Source organism: Sapajus apella, unplaced genomic scaffold (genome assembly GCF_009761245.1).
Source record: "Sapajus apella isolate SASKATOON/1434 unplaced genomic scaffold, GSC_monkey_1.0 scaffold105, whole genome shotgun sequence".
In the NCBI taxonomy this organism is placed as follows: domain Eukaryota; kingdom Metazoa; phylum Chordata; class Mammalia; order Primates; family Cebidae; genus Sapajus; species Sapajus apella.
In genome coordinates, this window is record NW_022437045.1 from 5,399,636 (window position 1) to 5,422,381 (window position 22,746).

At 39.6% G+C, this 22,746-nt stretch overlaps 1 protein-coding gene and 1 long non-coding RNA gene across 6 annotated transcripts in view; one reads left to right on the forward strand and one right to left on the reverse strand.

The window, feature by feature from the left end:
* Window positions 1-22,746, reverse strand: part of ESR1 (estrogen receptor 1) — a 399,499-nt gene that overhangs the window by 289,131 nt on the left and 87,622 nt on the right. The gene's annotated exons all lie outside the window — the stretch shown is intronic.
* LOC116536904 lies at window positions 10,272-18,716 on the forward strand. The gene is made up of 3 exons (XR_004262861.1): window positions 10,272-10,704; window positions 10,758-10,761; window positions 18,680-18,716. It is a non-coding gene; the product is annotated as an uncharacterized LOC116536904 (long non-coding RNA).

Here is a 22,746-nt window from a genome sequence, read left to right on the forward strand (position 1 = left end):
AAGAATTGAAAGATTATTGGCAATAACATAAACATTCAAAGATTCAAAAGAATTTAGTGTAAAACTTTCGGTTGATTACTGAATAAAGACATCACTTTTAGTGACCCTTGCCAGTAGATTTTTGTACCATAAATTCAGAAGCAAACAATAATTCCACAAATTCTTATGCCAAATTCTAATACACGGCTAATGGCACAAATTGTAAATTTGTTTTCTTTTCTCCACGCCGCTTCTCCATTTCCTGTCCTGAATTCCCACCTACTTCCTTATCAGGCTCACCTCTTCACTGAAGGCTTTCGAAGCCAGTCCTATCCAACCCCTATTCAACATGGGTCACTTAGTGAGACCCAGAATTCTAATCGAAACTCACAGCAGAAATAAAACACCTGGCCAGCCAATGTGCTCCCCCTTACATATGCGTCCTCAACTCCCTTGGTGTCCTTTTCCAACAGACGCAGTCACTGACACTCCTTCCTCAACACAACCTTCTCAGGCCGCACTTTCGCCAGTGTATCCAAAGTTCAAGGTGTTCAACTGTCCCACCCCCGAACCCTCATCTCATCAAAATGCCAATTTGCTCAAGGTCTTAATTTCAGTCTGCAGTTTATAGGGATGTATCTGATTGAGTTAATTTCCATTCCCGCCTTACATGTAGATATTTGAATTTTAAAAATGGAAATTATGTTAAACTAAGAAAATCCCCACTTAGAGAACTGCAAAAATACAAAAAAGAAAACACAGGGCCTGGGAGGACAAATCTACATGCAAAGCATATTCTGCTCCTTCCTTTCTCAAGAGGCTTGAAAATTCAAAACAAGAATGATGCCGTCTGAAACCATCCTTCGTTAGCCCTTGGAATGCCTAGGTAAGTTGTTCTTCACATTTCTCCTCCCCCTACAGGGATCATCATTGTTCTTATGTAAGCAGTTAATCACATGTAATAAACAAGCACAATCAATGCCTGGAGCTAGACTTATGGATCTCATAGAACATATTCAACAGCAGCCAAAGCAGGCAGGCTAATGGGAAAATGAGGGGAGGATATTCCAAATACCAAAAAGCCACTCTCTTGCTACTTGCAATGCTAGAGGCGGAAAATACAAAAAGTAATAAAGTCCTTTTTTAAGTCCTACTGTAAAATGCCCAAAAGTTTAGGTCTAACAGTCCCATTTCCACTGGCTTTTCTTTCATGCAAAATGTGACCTTTGACCCCTTCTGGCTTGCTGGTTTAACTTTCTCAAAATGGACAGAAGAAACACTGAACTAAATATAACTCTTGCTCAATCAGTCTGGACATGCTTATTCTTGGAAATAAACGCTACATTCATTCAAACGAATCTTTTCTAATCAGCCCAGGTTCACCCTTCACTACATGCTTAACAGACTTTTCCACCTCTGCCCATGAGACTCACTTACTCTGTTGGGTAATCTAGCACTAGCTGAGTCGTCAGTAACACTTGTAACTCACGTGCTGTGCCTTCAATTTGTTGAAAGGAATTTCAGCAGAAACTCTGAACCATAACCTCATGAGTCCTAGCCTATGCTCCCTTCAGACCTCACTCACAGTGACTGTAGTAGCATCGTACATATTCTTGAGAGCTTGTAATGGATCACCCCAATGTATAGGTTGGGAGGAAGGTGGTTGGCCAAGAGAACCAGATTGGCTCAGCCTCTTTTGAAGCTAGGTTGACGGTGAAGATGATTTCTGTTCACTCCAAACTACTGCTGTATGAACATGATCATCCATTTTGAAGACTTTTCATTCAGACTGGTTTAATAACCACCAGTTTTTAAAAAGGAAATCACATTAAACATTCTTCTAGTGTTCTTTAACCATAATCTATCTTCTGAGGCCTCACCGGAAGCATAAGGTATTCAGTTGGTGCAAAAGTAATTATGGTTTTTGCCATTAAAACTAATGGCAAAACGATTACATTTAAAATTACTTGTAATGGCAAAAACCACAATTACTAATAGATCCTGATGGCTGTTAACTGAGCATCTGTCAAGTGTTGTACAGATGTCATTTCATTTTAAAATTTTATTTTATTTATTTTTAATATGTAATGCAGTTGGTGCTTTAAACTTCAAAAGATATTTTCAAAGCCACTGGGAAAATCTTTCACCTCTGCCTACAACCCAGCAAGTTTCCCTCTCTGGAGACAACCAAAGTCACCAGTTTTTAAATTTCCTTTCAGGGATATTCTACACATACTGAAGAAACACACACACACACACACACACACACACACAAAATGTTCCACACCCCTTGTTAAAAGACCCCGATAGTAACACACATCTTGTTTGTGTCATGTTTTTTGTTTTCATTAGTCATATACCTTGGATATCTTTCTATTTCACTACATAAACCTCTTCCACATTTTTGATGACTGCGTAGTATTCGATGACATAGAAGAATTCTAATTTATTTTACCATTTCCCCATTAATGGAAATTAGGATTCCTCCCAATCTTTTACAATTATCAACAATGCTACAATTAGTAAATTTGTACCTAAGTCCATTTGCACGTGAGTTAATATGTGCAATGTTAATTTTGGTAGATGTAACCAAATGCCTTCATAGTACCCATACAATTTAAACTCCCACATCCTTAAAATATGAAGGATCTTTGAACTTTTCGACGCTTTTCAAAATAGCATCTCTCCATGCAGTTTTAATTAACACTTTTTTACTATGAATGAAGCCAAGTAATCTATCTTTTCAGGTTTTTTTAAAAAATTATTTATTTTTGAGGTGGAGTGCAATGGTGCAATCTCAGCTCACTGCAACCTCCCCCTCCCAGGCTCAAGCGATTCTGGTGCCTCAGTCTCCCGAGTAGTTGGGATTACAGGCATGCACCACCACACTCGGCTAATTTTTATATTTTTAGTAGAGACAGATTTTCACCATGTTGCCCAAGCTTGTCTCAGACTCTTGACCTTAGGTGATCCGCCCACCTTGTCCTCCCAAGTGCTGGGATTTCAGGCATGAGCCACCGCACCCAGCCCTTTCAGATATTTTTATTTGAACATTATACCTCCTAGTGGTTGTGTGACCTTGGACAAATTAAGATCTTTAAAATGAATCTATAAAATTGGAACAATTTCCATCTCAAAGAGTTGTTGCAAAGATTAAATGCAATGCTGTAGGAAATGCAAGTTCTTCTTGCTGTTTTGCTCCATTATTTTGCCAGTAGTTGACAATTCCTGGGGCCCTGGAAGCACAAGCTAATAGCGAATGAAAGGTACTGAAGGTGTGATAGAGAGCAGAATTGTGCGGCCCAAAGTTTTAGACAAGATAAAGAACTGTTGTTGAAGGCGTGCTTACAACATTTCTAAATGACAGTTTGCTTGACACGTCATTGAAATTTGGTAAAAATCAGCAATGTTTCTCTGGGGACAAAAAGTAGCCATGCATGGTGGCACTTTAGGTGTGCAGAATGTTAATGCTAGAAGCAAGCTATATAAACTTAAAAACTAAAAACTCATGAGTCAGGTGTGTTTTTGGAAATGAATTGTTGCAATGCTAGTTTTTACTATTTTGCAACATTTTCGGATCCATTGCAAACCCTCTATTGCTCCCACTGAGACACTGTATACTCCAAGTAAGTATCTATTATCAGATTTTAAAGCTTTGTAAATAAGTGGTAGACTGTTGACAAAATTGTGACTGTCATGTCGAGAAAAGGACTTTGGCTTTCACAAAATAAAAAGAAATATTTGGAAGTAATCTGTCAACTGTCAGGCATTAAGATGTTTTGATGTATCACTAAAATGTTTGGACCTCAAATGGCAAATGTGTCTACCGTCCAATTTAGAATCCCTTTATATACAAAATTATCAGTAGAGTTGAAAACATAAACCACAGAATTTTTCTTAACTTTATTTTTTAGTCTTTCCATTTATGTTATCAATAAATACAACTACTAGATCTGAAGAATTTGGAAACCCATTTGGACTCCAATAAGAGGAAAACAATGATTGTGCCCTAGTTTTAGTGGAAAGAAGAGGTCTTATATTTATGGTTAATTTTTTGCCTCTGCAAAGGAAGCCAAATAGTTGTTTTTATATTAGGAGAAAATCCAATTGTTAACATATTTATGAGTTTTCTGATCCGCCGCATAGATATCAAGGGAGAGTTTACACTAACCCTCCCTTCCCCATTTTGTTACAGTCTATCCCAATTTTTTAGAACTCAAGGAAAAGAACATTAAATAGGCTATCATTACAGATAACATCTTATTTTTTTTTTACAGGAGTATATATTTTATTCCTTATGGCAGTCACAAAGTCCTTTCCAGTGTTTTCCAAAAATGGCTGCGACTGTATTTTCCACATGCTCTATTTAGAAATTGGCCACCACCACCACTACAGATAACATCCTATTCTAATATGCCTTAAAATATGTTTTTGTTTTTGTTTGAGATGGAGTCTCGCTCTTTCGCCCAGCCTGGAGTTCAGTGTTGTGATCTGGGCTCACTGCAAGCTTCGCCTCCTGGGTTCAAGTGATTCTCCTACCTCAGCCTCCTGAGTAGCTGGGACTACAGGCGCGCACCACCACCTCCTGCTAATTTCTGTATTTTTAGTAGAGACGGGGTTTCACCATGTTAGTCAGGCTAGTCTTGAACTCCCGAACTCAGGTGATCGCCTGCCTCAGCCTCCCAAAGTACTGGGATAACGGGAGTGCTCCATTGTGCCTGGCCTCATTATTTGTGTCCTCCTTACTACTATAAAAAAAAAAAATAGCTGTAAAACAGCATGAGGCAGGAGGCAGGTCCTTGTGGAGGTCTTCCAGAAGCAGGCATTGCTGTCAGAGGAGACGACAGCTCCATGGGTGTTACTGCTCCTAAGGACCTTCCAGTGGGACGAGATGTGGAGGGAGAAGACAGTGACTTTGATGATTCTGACCCTGGGTAGGCCTAGGCTAATACATGTGTTTGTGACTTTGTTTTTTAAAAAAAGTTGAAAACATTTTTTAACAATTAAATGGAAAAAAGCTTATAGAATAATGATGTAAAGAAAGAATTTTTGTATGGCTGTACAATGTTTGTGTTTTAAGCTAAGTGTTATTACAAAAGAGTCAAGGAGATTTTAAAAATTGAAGTGTAGGCCAAGTGCAGTAGCTCATACCTGTAATCCCAGCACTTTGGGAGGCCAAGGCAGGAGGATTGCTTGAGTGAGGAGTTTAAGACCAACCTTGGCAACATAGCAGAACCCAGTCTCTAGAAAAAGTTTAAAAATTAGCCAGTGCAGTAGTGTGCATCTGTAGTACAAGCGACTCAGGGGGTTGAGGTGGGAGGATTGCTTAAGCCTAGGGGTTCAAGGTTGCAGTGAACGATGATTGTGCCACTGCACTCCAGCCTGGGCAACACAGCAAGATCCTATCTCTAAAAAAAAAATTAAATCTTATGAAGTTAAAAAAAAACAGTAAGCTAATCTTAATTTATTATTGATTGAAGAAAGAGAACATTTTAAATAAATGCAGTGTATTCTAAGTGCACAGTGTTTATAAAGTTTACAGTAGCTTACAGTTATGCCCTAGGCCTTCATATTCACTCACCACTCATTTGCTGACTCACCCAGAGCAACTTCCAGTTCTGCAAGCTCCATTCTGGCAAGTACCTTATACAGGTGGACCATTTTTGATCTCTTATACCATATTTTCACGGTGCCTTTTCTATGTCGAAGTACACAGTACTTACCATTATACTTTAGTTGCCTGCAGTATTCAGGACAGTAACATGCTATACAGGTTTGTAGTCAAGGAGCAACAGGCTGTATTATACAAGCCTAGACGTGTAATAGGCTATACCATTGAGGTTGGCATAAGTATCCTTGATGATGTTTGCACCATGATGAATTCTCCTAACAACACATTTCTCCAAACTCATCCCCATCATTAAGTGACACATGACTGCAATGGAAGAGAATGAATAAGTGGATAAGATTATTTGAACTTGCTGTCTAACTTTGTGTAGGTAAAAGAGGTTTTTTGTTTTGTTTTTTTTTTTTAAATTTTACCCGTTGTTTGGGGTCATATAGTATTTGCCAAGTGTTTATTAGTATACTGTCTGAAATACAGAACAATATCCATTCCTCAAGAATTACAGGAGGAAAACATAGGTGCTCAGTGGATTACCTGAAAGTCACATGTTTCCATAAAATGCAGCCCTGCCCTGCCTTACAAGTTCAAGATGGGCTCTTTGTGATGATTGCACTGAGTCTCCTTTGAGATTTGTGAGTCCCAGCTTAGTGACAGCATGGACTTCTCCCCTTAATGACCTTCAGAAATGCTATAACGATGTGGCCCATGTAGTATTCTGTTCTCACAGTGCTAACAAAGACATATCGAAGACTGGGTAATTTATAAAGGAAAGAGGTTTAATGGACTCACAGTTCCACATGGCTGGGAAGGTCTCACAATCATGGTGGAAGATGAAGGAAGAGCAAAAGGGTTTCTTACATGGGGGCAGGCAAGAGAGCCTGTGCAGGAGTAAAACCATTAGATCTCGTGAGATTTATTTATTACCACAAGAACAGCATGAGAGAAACCCAACCCTGTAATTCAACTACCTCCCACTTGGTCCCTCCCATGACACGTGGGAATTATGGGAGCTACAATTCAAGATGAGATTTGAGTGGGTCACAGCCAAACCACATCAGCCTGTAACCACAGCTCCACCACACGGCTGATAAAAGTCAAGAGATGTGAATGGAAAGGGGCTGGCGACCCCTAAAACTGCACACCCAGCAGCAGAACAGCTGTCTGCGAGGTGCTCTTTCTGTTCATGACCAAATGCAATGATTCTACTCAATGACTGCAAGCCATTCATGACCATTTATAGCACTTACTGCTTATACTGGTACTTTTGGGAAAACTTATGCTATCCAACATTATATAGTCAGGTTTTTTTCATGTCCAGAAATTTGATTATAACACCAATTTGCCAAATACAATTATAAATTCCTTAAAGGTAGAGATTAACAGAGGGATCAATTCAGGAATACCCAATGGATGTTCCTGGCCAGTAAGATTGGCCTCATTATTTTAGTCTTTTTCTTAACTGAATTAAGCAATTTGCTAGGCAAGGGTTAAAAAAGCTGGGCCATGTTCATTTGTCAAATGAATGTGTATATCTAAACAGAATGTTAAAACAGAGCTATTTAGTCCCTGTGTTGGGCTGAGATCCACAGATATTAAATAGTACATTCCAAAGTAAAGTTTAAGGACACCAGGTAGGATTAAAAAAAAAAAGCAGCAGCAGCAAGAAGGGTTTCACTCCTCTCTCACACATCAAGCATACAGAAGGATCAATAATTAGAAAATTAGAAGATGTTGGGAGAAGACATTTGCCATGAATCCCCTCCATGACAGGTGGAAGAGGCAGGGCATATCTGCCCTCATCTGCAGCCCAGGGTAAAGGGCTTCACCAAAACCCACAGAAGTATTGATTTATGTCTGCTAAGAATTGATGGACATGGTGACACCTGAAAATCTTAAGGATGAGAGAACTGTGGCCCACTGCTCTGGTGACATGCAAGAAAAGGTATCTGTGTCAGCGTGGGGCTTTGCACCCAAAGTTTGTGGAGGCAAACAATGGAGCTTCTGTGGGCCACATGCAAGAGAGAATCAGTACAGGTTTGGTTTGGATCCAGCCCAAGAGGGCTGCCCAACAGAGACAGATGACTTCAACAAAAAGTGTGTTGCTAATTCTCAAAGCTGAGGAAGATCCATCACAACCAGCCAGAGGGTGTGGTGCCACCTGTATAGAGGCATCCACAGGGCAAGATCCCAGCGCTAGAGTACGAGGGTTATCCAAAGGGCCCACAAATGAGGACCTGAGGGAGGAGAGCAGCTCCCAACACCTGCCAGACTCATAAACACAACAACTCACACCAACATTCCTTAGCTCTTTCCCCACCTCCTGACCTGCCCACCTGAACCTTGTAGGAAGCAAACATTCAGGCTGGCTCTAAGATGCACAAAGAGAAATAAACGAAAGTGAAGGAAAAAGAAACCATCTTCCCCTATTTCACCACAGGCAGCGGGCTTGTATGGGGCCAGAACTGGGAAAGGGGAGGAATTGTAAGATGAAATGAAACATGTTTGATTTTACATTGGGCTGGTTATATAAATTAGTGACTAGTGGCCCTTTATGACTTGGAAATGACCAGAAAGTCTTGAGATTTGTTTTGTATTTGCCCTAGGGAAACAAATGTAAAAGCACAAGAATATTCTTTCTGCTCCATGGGGTCTGCTTTTTAGCATAATAGTCACGTTTCTATTTCTTCAAGGAATTCGAGCCTATCATTCACCCTCCCCACCACCCCACAGTGCCTTCAATGATTAGAACAAATGGATCCCATAACTGATAGTTTAGACTAACTGGGGTGAAATTAGCTGAACCAGGAAAGTGAACATATTTTATTTTTTGCATATTTGTTTATTTATAAAATTCATAGTGTGCTATTGTATTGATATATATTCATTATGAAATTCAAAATCAGAAAGTAAAAAGATGAGATTTGAAAATGCAAAGGGAAGTTCTGCTATTCAGGACACCCCACCTTGGAAGCTATTGCCGTAAAGTGACGTCCTTTGACTCAATAAAGAATTTTCCTTGGCTATTTTCCAAAATGGCGTACTAATTCACATTCCCTCTAATAGTGTACAAGGGTTCCCTTTTCTCCACATCCTCACCAACCTTCACCTTTGGGGGTATTTTTTAACTTTTATTTTAAGTTCAGGGGTACATGTGCAGGTTTGTTGCATAGGTAAACTTGTGTCACGGGGTTTTGTTATACAGATTATTTCATCACCCAGGTATTAAGCCTAGTACCCATTAGTTATTTTTCCTGATCCTCTCCCTCCTCCAACCCTCCACCCTCTAATAGGTCCCAGTGTCTGTTGTTCCTATGTGTCCATGAGTTCTAATCATCTAGCTTCCACTTAGAAATTAGAACGTGCCGTATTAGGTTTCCTCTTCCTGCATTAGTTTGCTAAGGGCCTCCAACTCCATCCATGTTCCTGCAAAGGACATGATCTCATTCTTTTTGGTGGCATCATAGTATTCTATCATGTATATGTGCCACATTTTCTTCATCCAGTCTGCCATCAATGGGCATTTAGATTGATTCCATGTCTTTACTATTATGAATAGTGCTGCAACGAACATACGCATGCATGTGTCCTTATAATAGAACAATTTATATTCCTTTGGGCATATACCCAGTCATGGAATTGCTAGTTTGAATGGCAGTTCTGTTTTTAGGTCTTTAAGGAATTGTCACACTGTTTTTCACAATGATTGAATTAATTTACACTCCCACCAACAGTATATAAGTGTTCCTATCTCTCTGCAACTTCACCAGCACCTATTATATTTTGACTTTTTAATAACAACCATTCTGACTAGTGTGAGATGGTATTTTATTGTGGTTTGGATTTCCATTTCTCTAATGGTCAGTGATGTTGAGCTTTTTTCATATGCTTGTTGGCCACATGTATGTCTTCTTTTGAAAAGTGTCTGTTCATGCCCTTTGCCCACTTTTTAATGGCGTTGTTTTTCTTGTAAATTTAAGTTCCTTATAGATGCTAAATAGTAGACCTTGGTTAGATGCATAGTTTGCAAAAATTTTCCCCCATTCTCTAGGCTGTTTACTCTGTTAATAGTTTTATTTGTTATGCAGAAGCTCTTTAGTATAATTAGATCCCATTTCTCAATTTTTGCTTTTGTTGCAATTGCTTTTGTCATCTTCATCATGAAATTTTTGCCCATTCCTATGTCTAAGATGGTATTGCCTAGATAGTCTTCCAAGGTTCTTATAGTTTTAGGCTTTTCATTTAAGTCTTTAATTCACTTATATGGTATAAAGAAGGGGTCCAGTTTTAAGAAAAAGATTCCCTCTCTTATCACTTCTATTCAGTATAGTATTAGAAGTCCTGCCCAGAGCAATCAGGCAAGAGAAAGAAATAAAGCCTATCCAAATATGAAGAGAGGTAGTCAAACTATCCCTGTTTGCAGATGTCATGTTCCTATATACAGAAAACCCCACAGTCTTGGCCCAAAAGCTCCTTTAGCTGATAAACAACTTCAGCAAAGTCTCAGGACACAAAATCAGCATACAAAAATCACTTAACCTTCCTATACACCAAAAAAAAAAAAAAAAATCAAGCAAAGAGCCAAATCAGGAACATGTCATTCACAATTGCCACAAAAAGAATAAAATACCTAGAAATACAGCTAATCAGGGAAGTGAAAATTCTCTACAAGGAGAACTACAAAACACTGCTCAAAGAAATCAGAGATGACACAAACAAATGAAAAACATTCCATGTTCATGAATAGAAAGAATCATTATCATTAAAAGGGCCATACTGCTCAAAGCAACTTATACATTCAATGCTCTTCCTGTCAAACTAACAATGATATATTTCACAGAACTAGAGAAAACTATTTTTAAAATTCATATGAAACCAAAAGAAGACCCAAATAGCCAAGACAATTCTAAGCAAAAACAACAAAGCTGGAAGCATCACGTTATCCAACTTCAAACCATACTATAGGGCTATAATAACCAAAACAGCATGGCACTGGTACAAAAACAGATATTTAGACCAATGGAATAGAATAGAGAGGCCAGAAATAAGACCACTCACCTACACCTATCTGATCTTTGACAAAGCTGACAAAAATAAGCAATGTGGCCAGGTACAGTGGCTCATGCCTATAATCCCAGCACTTCAGGAGGCCAAGGGGGGTGGATCACCTGAAATCAGGATTTCAAGACCAGCCTGGGCAACATGGTGAAACCCTGTCTCTATCAAAAATACAAAAATTAGCCAGGCATGGTGCTGCATGTGTGTAATCCCAGCCACTCAGGAGACTGAGGCAGGAGAATCACTTGAACCTGAGACGCAGAAGTTTCAGTGAGCCGAGATCATGCCACTGCACTCCAGCCTGGGTGGCAGAGTGAGACTCTGTCTCAAAAAGTAGAATAAGCAATGGGAAAAGGACTCGTGTTCAATAACTGGTGCTGGAATAACTGGCTACCCATAGACAGAAGATTGAAACTGAACATATCTTTTTTCTTTTGAAGGACACACTCAATACCTACCAGGAAAAAAAAAGTCTTAATAATTCTTCATATGTCAAATTACAGATTTTTAAAATAAGTCAGCCAAAGTCACACTAAGAAGTTCAGTTTTTACCCTTGTCTAAAACCAAATGTCTCCTTCAGCAACATTTGTATATATAAATGGTTGTTTGTTGTTGGCATTTAAAAGCACAAAATTGGGAGAAAAATTATGTGTTTGTTTCATCAATGACTGTCTAGATTAAGTCCAGGGAGGACGAAATGAAAAAGAGTCAGTTAGAAAAGCTCCAGGCTGTGCCAGATCTCCAGCTCACTTTTGCCAGCACAGTGAGCCCCTGGCCTGCAGCAAACTTGGAACTGGGTTGGGGCAGGAGAGGCAGCCTCTCGCTAGAGGGTAGAGGTGCCAGTGGGCTTGCAGCAGTTGCAAAGACCTCTGTGCTGCAATTGCAAAGGCCTATGATTTTGGAGGTTGGTCCTGGCCCCACTGGAATCAGAAAAAGTCTCTTGGGAAACAAACCCCACTACCATCTCTTCTCCAGCAGTTGTGACCCAGAGCATCCATATGACTTTAATGTTAAAATTATGTTAAAGTCAGGAAAACTGTGAGCACCCTGTGCAGACAAGCCAGGCAGCCCTCAGATGTTGGAGTGGGGAGGACCTTAAAGGTCATCTTGTTTAACAGGTTCAATCTCTTCCGCACTCCCCTGGATGGTGACGCTTACCAAAGCTTGACACACTTCTCTGTCAAGTCACACCCAGGTGGTTGTGATCTTTACTGCATCAAGATTTTCCACCCATGTAAGAAAATTTGAGCACAGAAAGGACATGAATAGAAGAATAATTAACCCCTCCTTCACACTTAACACAGTCATCGCCCAACAACAAAGTGCCTGTACTTGAATCACAACTCCTTCCTGACAAATCTCATTGCCTGATGGCATTACCACAATGCATTCCAGGATTGCTTATCCTTTATCACCTCTTTTTGTATAGATGGGAAAACTGAGGCTTTAATGGATTCAGTGTCTTGCCCAGAGTGATGACCCAGAGTCATGGCTTCATGTCTCAATAAAATTGTTGAAATTTGTATTTTGAGTCACCTCCAAGTAAACCTAGATTTTACTTGCAGTAGCATGTTATCTTCACTTTGTTCTGGAATCATTCAAAGCCTCCCTCTTGAGATTTTACCTTCCCATAAAAGCTTCCAGCCCTTCAGAGCATGTGAGATAGGAATTTTGAGAAAAATGGTCACACTGAGATGTTAGTGGGCTTTCTCAGGATTCACTGGACAATAACAGAGGTGTACCCTGACTCTGTGGTTCTCAGAGTATGAGCTCCAGGGCAACAGCATCAGTATCATCTGGGAAATTGCAGAAGTGCAAATTCTTGGCAGAACTGGTTCCTTCCCTTCTTTTATATTTTTTCATATCTCAGCCCAAGTGCCATCTCTCTTGACCGGTCCATCTAAACCACTTTTCCCATGCCCCCTCCCCAGGCTCATCTCTTACCATCCTGTCACTGGGGTGCTTTCCTGCTCATTACACTTTCTGTCTTGGTCACTGTGATGGTGAATTTCAGGTGTCAGCTTGGCAAGGTTACGGTACCCAGTTACTTAATCAAACATCAATGTAGATGTTGTGGTGAAGGTATTCTGAAGTTATGGTTGACACCTACAATCAGTTGACTGATTGACTTAAATGTCAACCGATTATATGGTTTCCCTTCATAATATGGGTGGGCTTTGCTCAATCAGTTAAAAACCTTGCCAGCAAAACTGAAGTTTCCAGAGAAGAAAAAAATGCCCCCAGAATGTAGCATTAACTCCTGCCTGAGTTTCCACCTGCTGGCCTGCTCCACAAATTTCAGACTTGCCAACCTCTACTGTTGCAATAGCCAACCAATAAATATCATAAAGACATGAACAAAAGGCACAAGCTGGGGTGGAGGGTGGTCATACTGACTAAACCATATATCCCAAGGACAGTGCTGGAGGGTTTTATCTTTGCCCCAGGAGCAATGGGTTTCTAGAGAGATTTGGAGACAGGAATGGGAAAGGTATTTCTTATAAGTCTGAGTCACATGTTGCCTAACTCAGTCCTGGAAACTTGTGACTTTTTTTTCTGATTTTAGCACATTAAAATACGAACACTAATGTTTAGATTTCAAATAATTAGAATGTTATTTGATGGAAACATGGTATAAAGAGCACCCATTAAGAAAAATTTAAAAATATTATCTCCTGTTGTCTCAGTTTTTTTTTAAGTGTTTTTATATTTTAAAATATATCTTCTCTATAAAAATATAACTTCTAGAAGCTGGAATAATTTGAACAATAAAATAAAGTAACATTGTTTTTTAGCCCAAAGTCTAAAATAAATATCCATGGAGTTATACTAATATAAATAAATGATTCAATAAACAAATAAATGAGGGAGAATAGACAAATCTCCCATGCAGAGAATTCCAAATAATTGGTGTGCATACACAACCCTCAAAGAGGGGAAGCATAGCTCCCACTCCTCCTGCACAGTGTGACCTGTGCACAGCGACCTCCTTCGTGGAGTCCAGCATGGAAAGAGGGTAAGGCAGGACTTCACAGAGGAGAAACTAGACAAATACTACCCCAGCCAGTTGGCCAAGGTCAACGTTAGTTGTCGTAAATCATATTGATAGAATATTCCCTTGATATGAGGTAATAAGAATGGCATTTCACTCTGTGGTCTTTCTCTCAAAACACCTGCAATACCAAGCCAATCATGAGAAAAACATGAGACAAATCTCAATTGAGGTACATTCTACAAAATGCTTGGCCAGTATTCCTCGAAACATGCACACGTATGTTTATTGCAGCACTGCTTACAATAGTAAAGACTTCGAACCAACCCAAATGCCCGTTAACATCAGACTGGATAAAGAAAATGTGGCACATATACACCATGGAATACTATACAGCCATAAAAAAGGGTGAGTTCATGTCCTTTCCAGGGACATGGATGAAGCTGGAAACCATCATTCTCAGCAAACTGACACAAGAACAGAAAATCAAACACTATATGTTCTCACTAATAAGTGGGTATTGAACAATGAGAACACACGAACACAGGGAAGGGAACATCACACACCAAGGCCTGTCGGGGGGTGGGGGACCTCGGGGAGGGATAACAGGGCTTGGGGGGATTGGGGAGGAATAACATTAGGAGAAATACCTAATGTAGGAGACGGGGGGATGGATGCAGCAAATCACCATGGCACATGTATACCTATGTAACAAACCTTCATGTTCTGTACACGTATCCCAGAACTTAAAGTATAATAAAAAATAAAAATAAAAATAAAGAAAAACAGAAAAAAAAAACTGTCAAGGTCATCAAAAACATGGAAAATCTGAGAAACTCATGACAACAAAATGTAATGTGGCATTCTGGATGGGATACTGGAATAGAAAATGGACATTAGGTAGAAACTAAGGGAATTGGAATAAAGCATGAATTTAGTTAATAATACAGTATCAGTGTTGGTTCATTAATTGTAATATACCATACTAATGCCAAGATGTTGCTAATAGGGGAAACTGGGTGTGGGTTAGACAGGAAATTTCTACTGTCTTCCCAATTTAAATCTAAAATTGTTCTAAAATAAAAAGTGTATTTAAATACACATATTTTATGCAAAGTGAAGAATTAAATACGAAGTTATTTTCTAAATAGACACATACAGAGATTCTAGCACCACTCTGTATTAGACTATGAAATCAACCAATTTCAATTATTGTCTACACCCAGGGTTTATGAAGTGCTTGCAGCCATGGGAGATTTCCTCTGCCTGTCTTGTCCTGCACATACCAATGGCACTTAAGAACCTGGCTCCTTACAACAAATTGCGTACCCTTCTCCAGCTGGCAAAATAGCCAACATCTCCCCAGGAGAAGAAGAGAGAGACACAGGGCTGCTGCTGATCCCTCATGGGGTTCAATCTCCCCAAACTAAACCACCTTTACACAGAGATGCCATGTAAAGGTGGTTTGGTTTGGGGAACCAACTGGGGCTGGATTTCAGCCACCACTTGCCCCTCAACCCAGCACAAGTCGCTGTGAAAGTCATTGCAGTGTCCTTGGGGGATACAGGATAACGTGTGGTCTGCTGCTGGGTGATTATGAAGGCAATGGTGTTAGAGTGGTGAGGTCAGTCAGTGTTTCAATAAAACTCACCTAAACAGACCACTAAGTCAGACATTTCTGGTTCATTACAGTGTATTTCCAGTTTTAATGAGCAGATGTGGAGCATGGGAAAGAGCATGGATGTGGCAGAGGGATGCAAGGTGTATTTAACATTTCGGTTGCCTTTAATTTACACTTAACATTTTTCCACATTTGGTCAGCACTTAATTGTCCATTCACACATTCACTTCCTGTGTTTAAATGATTAGATTTCTGGAGGAGAGCCATAATACCAGGGTAGCTTGATTTATAGAAGGCAGCCAGAATAATGCGGAGTGTTGAAATGTTCACCTCCACACACATTCAAAGAGGTGCACACATTTCTGGAGGGAAATATGGAAGTAGGTATCAAGAATATTACATATACCATTCCTTTAATGTTTATCTTGAGGAATTAATCTAAGCTACATAGTAAGATAACAAACAGAGCTATCCATTGAAGCATCATTTACTGAAAACTTGAAAGCAAACTTAAAAAACCCAAACACTTGTTAAAGGGGAATGGGTTAAATAAATCTTTATCTATAATATTGAATTATAATACTATTCTTAAAAACAATTTCAAAATGGACTCACCATCTTATGTGAAGTGAGGAAATGAGATTATAAAAACATATACAATTCTTATTTATAATTTTTAACTTTGTTTCATATTTTTACATGAACATAAAATATTTTCATAAATAAAAAAGAACAACTCATAAATTTCTTCCTTTTTTTCATATCCCAAACAAGGATGGAGAATCAGATTCAAATTTCCAACTTGAACAGGTTGTTGATTGATATGTAGTCAACCAAAATTTGAAGTCTTCAATTTTGAAACTAAGGGTTTGAACTCAACAATCCAAGATTCCAATTTTCTAATTCCATGATTGACCTATCTAGAACCTACATTTCTCCACAGTTAATAAAGAACTTTGCCCATGTGCATCTCGTCCTTGGTTTTAGTTATTATTTCCTCAGTACTACTAACCTCTGCTTCATACACTTCTTCTTCAAAAAAGCAGAGTAACAATAAAATCAGTTATACCAGACACTCTAAAGAGCTGTGTGGTTCCGGCTGTAAATTTATTTTGTAAAACATAGCCTGTGCTGAAAGCAGTTTTTTTTGTTGTTTTTTTTTTTTTTTTTTTTTGCACAATACTTAAAAAAAAAATTGTCACTGTTCAGTAGAAAGATATTTTATTCTGCTCCATTAAATAAAATGTTAAGAGTCATTCTGACCTGCCTGGTATATAATTTGGGTGTGTAGCAGTTAGCAAATATCTTGCCCTCTTGGTGAAAATAGATGAAAATAGGAGAAAATAATGGAAACAGCAAAGCGGTGGGATGTAGGGGATCAAACATTCTGGATTGGGAGTCAGAACATCAGGGTTTTGGTCTCAGGTTCTCTCTTCTTAACTAGTTGTATAACCTTAGTGATATGGTTTGAATTTTTGTCTCCTCCAAAACTCATGTGGAAATGTAATTGCCATTGTAACAGTATTAAGAGGTGGGATCTGTGAGAAATGATTAGGCCATAAGGTCTCCACCCTGATAGATGGGACTCATGCAATAACAGAAGCACAAATTCAGCAACCTTTTACCTCTTGGCCCTTCTGCCTTCCACCATATAGACACATCCAGAAGGCCCTCGCCAAATGCCAGCACCTTGATATTGGACTTTCCAGCCTCCAGAATTGTGAGCCAACATATTTTTGTTCAATATAAATTACCCAGTCTCAAATATGCTGTTATAGTAGCACAAATGGACTAAGACACTTAAATAAATTAATCTCTCTGAGTCTCAGTTTTCTCATCTGTAAAATTAAGAAATTCTGTTAAAATAATCTTCAAGAATTCTTCCACTTATAAAATTTTACCTTGAAAGAAGTTTTAGAAGAATGCATAGTTTGAAAGCAAAAAAATAAAATAAAATAGTTTCATTCATGTTTGTGTTCTACAAAAAAGATGACAAAATCTCTATATTTGAAAGCCAATTATATTTAATAATTTTTGACTACATTTTGATTTAAAACTAATCAAAATGTTTGAGATGATGTTTAGCTGGAAACTTCTACAACACTATGATTACAGGGACAGTTTCAGTACTGGAGAGGGTTAAATGCTGAACTAGGGTAACAGGTTTGTGCCGTGATTTAGACACCAAATGCTCTCCTGAGAATGAGAAGAATCAACAGATGGAACTTCAGAAATCAGTGACATCAAATTTAAGCCTAACCCTAATTTGAATTCTTCCCAAGTCAGGGCTTCACCTTTTTGGGAGAAAGAAAACAAAAACTTGAAAGTCCAGCATTTTTCAACCATGGCTACTACCTTAGAATCATGAGAGGAGGTTTTAAATAATATTCATGCCCAGGTCCTACCCCATACCAAGGAAATCAGAATCTTAGGGGAGTCAGCCACAGGGGCTTTTTGAACTCTCCCGAGTAATTCTCTTGTGCTGTCAATTGAGAACCACTGAGTTAAATAAGAGAACATGACAAAAAGGAAGGAATGGGGACTGCCAAAGCAAAAGGGAAAATTTCTCTTTTTTTCTTTTCTTTTTTTTAAATTGTATTTTAAGTTCTGGGATAAATGTGCAGAACGTGCAGCTGTTACATAGGTATACATGTGCCATGGTAGTTTGCTGCACCCATCAAGCCATCATCTACATTAGATATTTTTCTTAATGCTATCCCTCCCTAGCCTCCCACCCCCTGAGAGGCTCCAGGGTGTGATGTTCCCCTCCCTGTGCCCAAATGTCCTCATTGTTCAACTCCCACTTATGAGTGAGAACATGCGGTGTTTGGTTTTCCATTCCTGTGTTAGTTTTCTGAGAATGATGGTTTCCAGCTTCATCCATGTTCCTGCAAATGACATAAACTCATTCTTTTTTATGGCTGCAGAGTATTCCATGGTGTATTTGTGTCACATTTTCTTTATCCAGTCTGACATTGATGGACATTTGGGTTGGTTCCAAGTCTTTACTATTGTGAATAGTGCTGCAGTAAACATACCTGTGCATATGTCTTTATATAGAATGATTTATAATCCTTTGGGTATATACCCAATAATAGGATTGCTGGGTCAAATGGTATTTCTAGCTCTAGATCCTTGAGGAATAACCACACTGTGTTCCACAATGGTTGAACCAATTTACACTCCCACCAACAGTGTAAAAGTGTTCCTATCTCTCCACATCCTCTCCAGCATCTGTTGTTTCCTGACTTTTTAATGATCGCCATTCTAACAGGCATGAGACGGTATCTCATTGTGGTTTTGATTTGCATTTTTCTAATGATCAGTGATGAAGAGCTTTTTTTCATGTTTGTTGGCTGCATAAATGTCTTCTTTTGCAAAGTGTCTGTTCATTTCCTTATAGAGAAAGGATTCCCTATTTAATAAATGGTGTTGGGAAAACTGGCTAGCCATATGCAGAAAACTCAAGCTGGACCACTTCCTTACAGCTTATACAAAAAATTAACTCAAGATGGAATAAAGATTTAAATATAAGACCTAAAACAATAAAAACCCTAGAAGAAAACCTAGGAAATACCATTCAGGACATAGGCATGGGGTTAAGACTTCGTGACTAAAACGCCAAAAGCAATGGCAACAAAAACCAAAATTGACAAATGGAATCTAATTAAACTAAAGAGCTTCTGCACAGCAAAAGAAACCATCATCAGAGTGAACAGGCAACCTACAGAATGAGAGAAAATGTTTGCAATCTAACCATCTGACAAAGGGCTACTACACAGAATCTACAAGGAACTTAAACAAATTTACAAGAAAAAAAAAACAGGCTTTCTTTAGCAATATACGATTGTAGCTCTATACTCTACACTGTGCACAAAACAAGGCCAAAGGTGCTTTCCCAGGAGAACTTGCATGACAGCAAAGACAAAGAAATATTTTTGCAAAAAAAAAAGTACCTTTTTAATCATGTAAACAAATTTTCACAAATCATAATCTCACAGTTGAGATTTAAAATCTCTCAGTTGTCAAGCATTAGTGGTTTCTTTCTTGTGATTTGAAAGTTGTAAATATGGCAGGCATGGTGGCTCACACCTGTAATCCCAGCACTTTGGGAGGCTGAGGTGGGCAGATTACTTGAGGTTAGGAGTTCAAGACTAGCCTGGCTAATGTGGCAAAACTCTGTCTCTACCCAAAATACAAAAATTACCCAGGTATGGTGGCGCACACCTATAATCCCAGCTTCTTGGGAGGCTGAGGCAGGGGAACTGCTAGAACCTGGGAGGCAGCGGTTGCAGTGAGCTGAGATTATGCCACTGCACTCCACCTAGGTGACATAGCGAGATACTGTCTCAAAAAAAAAAAAAAAAAAAAAAAAAAGTTGTAAGTATACATAACATAAAATGTGTGATTTTTAACCATTTCTAAGTATATGATTTAGTGGCATCAAGTACATTCCCAGTGTTGTGCAACTATCACCATTGTCCATTTCCAGAATTTTTCATCATCCCAAACAGAGATGTTGTACCTCTTGAACAATCACTCCCATCCTCCTTCCTTTCCACTTTTGGTCACCTCCATTCCACCTTTCTATCCCTGAGAATTTGCTTATTCTAGGTAGTTTATATAAGTGCAATCATACAACATTTGTCTTTTTAAAACAAAGAAATTAAGAACAAGGACTGTCATGATTTTCTGAGGAAAGTGAAAACTTCTTTTAAAAATCAGACCAGGAACCAATTGCGTCTTGGATAGCTAAGTGTCAACATGTAGATTTCCTGGTTTTGCAGATTCTGTTGTACATTTTAATTTTATTTATTTTTTTAGAGACAGAGCTTCATTCTTGTTGCCCAGACTGAAGTCCAGTGGCGCAATCTTAGCTCACTGCAACCTCTGCCTCCTGGATTCAATCAATTCTCCTGCCTCAGCCTCCCAAGTAGCTGGGATTACAGGCATGCAACATCATGCCCAGCTAATTTTGTATTTTTAGTAAAGACGGGGTTTCCCCTTGTTGGTCAGGCTGGTCTCGAGCTCCTGACCTCAGGTGATCCGCCTGCCTTAGCCTTTCAAAGAGCTAGGATTATAGGCATGAGCCATCATGCCTGGCCCTATTGCACATTTTAATCATGCATGGTCACCCACTTCCTATGAGGTCAGCATTCTGGCCTCTGATTCCCTATTGTGATTTCCAGTCCCCACGTGAACCTTCTTACATTAACTTTTTAACAACACCCCCCTCTGCATTAAATCACCAGCATTTTCCATATGTGTCCAGCAAAATACCTAACTCACCCCTTCTTCCAAATTTCCATTGCCTCAACCCTTACTTGAGACTGGATAAAAAAATAGAAAATAGGCCGGGGTGGTAGCTCATGTCTGTAATTCCAGCAGTTTAGGAGGCTGAGGCGGGTGGATCACTTGAGGTCAGGGGTTCAATACCAGCCTGGGCAACATGGTAAAACCCTATCTTTATTAAAAATACAAAAACTTAGCCAAGTGTGGTGGCAGGTACCTGTAATCCCAGCTACTTGGGAGGCTGAGGCAGGAGAATCGCTTGAACCTGGGAGGCAAATGTTGCAGTAATCCAAGATCGCGCCACTGCACTCCAGCCTGGGCAATAAAGCAAGATTCCATCTAAAACAGAAAAGAAAAGGCCTCAGAGTTGTACACGCCTTTCTCTGGCTTTTTATACTCAGAGCTAGCTTCCACACAAGTCTGGATCAACCTTTCTCGGATCCCATTCACATTCCCCAAAAATACCATTTTGTACTTTTTTACCTATCCCGTAAAACCTGAATGTCCGCCTGCCAGCCCATCACATCAGCTGCACTTATTTCTCCCTATAAAAAATACCTTCTCCAGCTAAACCAATCTGTGGCCAGTGTTTTTTTTTTGTTGTTGTTTTTTTGTTTTGTTTTGTTTTTGAGATGGAGTTTCTCTTTGTTGCCCAGGCTGGAGTGCAGTGGTGCAATCTTGGCTCACTGCAAGATCTGCCTCCCCAGTTCAAGCAATTTTTCTGTCTCAGCCTTCTGAGTAGCTGAGATTACAGGCACCTGCCACCACGCCTGGCTGATTTTCGTATTTTCAGTAGAAACAGGGTTTCACCATGTTGACCAGGCTGGTCTCGAACTCCTGACCTCAGATGATTCTCCCACCTTGGCCTCCCAAAGTGCTGGGATTACAGGCATGGGCCACCAAGCCCGGTCTCTGTGGCCAGTCTTCTGAATGCAACATTCTATTCCTGCCTCTGTGTGAGGACTCACTCAGCAGTGCTAATACCTTGGTAGTTAACAGCCACTAGTTGATAACCACTAGCACCCACAGCTCCATAGCTGGTTTGAGCTGCCAAGCACTCCTGTCAACCCTTGTCTGCTCACACTGAGGGCAGAGAACAGACAGACTCTGCTTTCATATCTCTGAAAAAATTGTTGGAAGAACCACTAGTCTTGCCCCACAAATCCCTCCTATCCTGAACTGAATTACTCGGTCTCCTTTCCCTAATATTTCAGCCTGTGGTTTTGGACTCCTGACAGCCTCTTTCCACCCAGGCACTATTTCCCCAGTCTCTTCACCACCCACTTACATTCTCCAGGCCTCCAACCGATGTTTCTGACTCCTGCTTTCAGGCCCCTCTGACCCAGCCTCTTTCCTCCAGCTTGTTTTACCTGTTCTTCCTGCCTCCAAAGTCCTGAACCTTTTTACTCACTACAAAAATTGCCCACCTGTTTCCTATACTCTTCTCTTTGCCTCCTTTCAGGGATTTAAGGTCCGCTCACGTTCATTCTTACGTGTAACTGACTTCCTGACCATAAGCCTTGCTATTCATATCCTAAAATTCAGCACCTCTTCTGGTTAAACCAGACCCCTGGGCCTGACTTCTCTTGCCCTGCCCAGTTCTGGTGCCATCTGAGACCTAACACAGCAGGCCTTGAGCAACATCTTCTGTAGATTTGCTTCTCTTTGCCCACTGCTCTAGGCTGTAACCTCTAGGACTGTTTTAACGTGCTAGTACAGGTAGAGTATCCCTAATCCAAAACTCCAAAATTCAAAATGCTTCAAAATCCAAAATTTTTTGAGGGCCAACAGGACACTGAAAGGAAATGCTCACTGAAACACTTCAGATTTTGGATTTTCAGATTAGGGATGCTGAGCGGGTATCATGAAAATATTTCAAAATATGAAATAATCCTGAAGCCAAAACAATCTAGTCCCAAGCATTTTGGATAAGGGATACTTATCCAAAATGGATACTCAACTTGTATTGCTCTCCATCATTGAGCTCTTCTGTTCTTTTCGGTACTTCCTCTTCACGGGACAGACTATATTTTCCTTTTAGCATCTACTTTGTGTCCTGGTTCCTTCTTTCACCTCTCCTGCCACTTCAGTCCTTGCCCAGAGAACAGTCATGCAAATAAATTTTGAAGTTTGATCTTTCCCCAAATCAAAGCACTATATTGGACTAGACATTAGCTCAA